The following is a 1,780-nucleotide window of genomic DNA, read 5'->3' as shown; positions in this document are numbered from 1 at the left end:
TACCACACTGGTGGTAACAACAAATTCATAAAGCCGCGTCTTAAGGGGTTAAGGCCCTTTTCCACTGTTGATTTCTGGTAGGCCTACAGCTGGACACAGCGCGACTCTGCCTCCACTTTTTTGCGCCGTGTCGAGCTGTAGGCCTACGAGATAACTGGCGGTGGAAAAGAGCCTATAGGACCTTCGTGAAATAGTGTAAGAGGTAAAGTGTTGAACTTGCACAGTGTACAAGACAGGACAGGACTTTCAAGACAATAGGCTTACTTTGACAACGTGGCTTTAATGCACATGTAACAGGGCGCACTGCCTGTTAAGTAAGGTGTGTCCCTCAGCAGTTCCCATACCCCCATGACGTCACGGGACTCAGGTAGCCGCTCAGTGGCTAATCCGTAATTGGTGGCTATGCCATTGTTTTTATAAAATCAAATGAATTAGACCGGCTCTTTGGAGCCTTCCCGGTGTGCCGGTATTCGCTGATGATGCCCGGTGCCTTTGCTACTGGTGCAGCAAGGTATGTGTGATCACAGTTTTGTCTAGATGACTGCAACCATCTAGAGATGTGTATTTAAACATATATTGTTCATTCTCAGGAGCCAGAGTCCCCGTGGCGTCTAATCCCAGTCTTGTGGCTTTCCCCCCCTCTCCGTGTTGTGGAGGTGAGCTTGTAAATATCATTTGTTATAGGCGTAGCTCATGTTAAACATTTGTCCACTAATTGTATGTAACATGTACTGATCCGTGTGTGTATGTTCGCCTGATTCCAGACACCTCAGAGTACGTCGAGGGTCTCTGTGGGCAGACTGCTTGCGGCAGCTGCTCACCGCTGTTTTGCCCTTACGAAATTGTTTAGCCTTTCTGTTTTGTTTGTTTCTTTAATTTTCTTTCGCCTGTCCGCCGCTTTAGCTTGTCACTTTGTCATTGTACGGGGTTTGGCTGTCGCAGTTCTAGGCCTATGTACGCTAGTCGGGCCGGGCCATACAGTAGACTAGTAGTTTTGAGTGTGATTATACGGATTTATTCTGTGTGTAGTGGATATCCACACTTATTGTCATTTAATCACTTACATAGCGTAGTGAGCCTATGCGCGTGTGTGTGACTGGCGTTTACCATAGGCCCCTTGGTTTCGTGCACGAGTGGTGAACTTAATTTATTCTCAACTAGTAAGCCTGCCCGGCTGGCCTAGCTCGGTGAACCCCTTTTATCCTGGGGCAGCCAACCCCGTTCTAATGTGCATTACTGTTTTTATCTCAGCGGCGCAGGGTTTTAATTGACTACAATTGTATTAATAAAGAAAACATTGTTATTCCTTTAAACAAAGGTACGTCTCTTGTCCATTCTATCCGAACCTGTTGTGCCTTATTGGTTGAAATCAAAATATATTCTGGGGTGGCAGTCCCCCAGTGGCGTAGTCGTGCAATTACAAGTATCAGTCTGATGGTTATTATTTTAGGAAAACTAACATCTAAAGGTCCACCTTACTACACAAACAAGTAAGAAACTTCTGGTATTTCCTGGTATTTTATGTTTATGCATTTTCCATTCACCCTTGGGATGACTCCACAATTCCAGAATTCCAGAATTCCACAAATCAGACGGAACATGGGGACAATCTGAATGTAGTAACTTTAAGATTTTTAGTTCTTTATTTCCAGAATTCATACTGCCCATTCACTAATGCAGTGGTTCTCAACTGGAACAATCTTGGGACCCACCATTTTCCACTCTCATTCGGTCGCGACCCAATTTTTTTTGCGTTCAAGTCAATTCAATGCAATTCTCA

General features: G+C 44.8%; 1 long non-coding RNA gene across 1 annotated transcript; it reads left to right on the top strand.

The window, feature by feature from the left end:
• Window positions 1-326: 326 nt before the first annotated feature.
• On the top strand, window positions 327-1,422 carry LOC134454928 (uncharacterized). Its single transcript, XR_010035930.1, has 3 exons — window positions 327-511; window positions 591-656; window positions 765-1,422. It is a non-coding gene; the product is annotated as an uncharacterized LOC134454928 (long non-coding RNA).
• The last annotated feature ends 358 nt before the right edge of the window (window positions 1,423-1,780 follow it).

The sequence above is a fragment of the Engraulis encrasicolus genome, chromosome 9, assembly GCF_034702125.1.
Source record: "Engraulis encrasicolus isolate BLACKSEA-1 chromosome 9, IST_EnEncr_1.0, whole genome shotgun sequence".
In the NCBI taxonomy this organism is placed as follows: domain Eukaryota; kingdom Metazoa; phylum Chordata; class Actinopteri; order Clupeiformes; family Engraulidae; genus Engraulis; species Engraulis encrasicolus.
The sequence above is the reverse complement of the archived record's forward strand: the minus strand, read 5'-3'. Positions and strand labels throughout refer to the sequence as shown.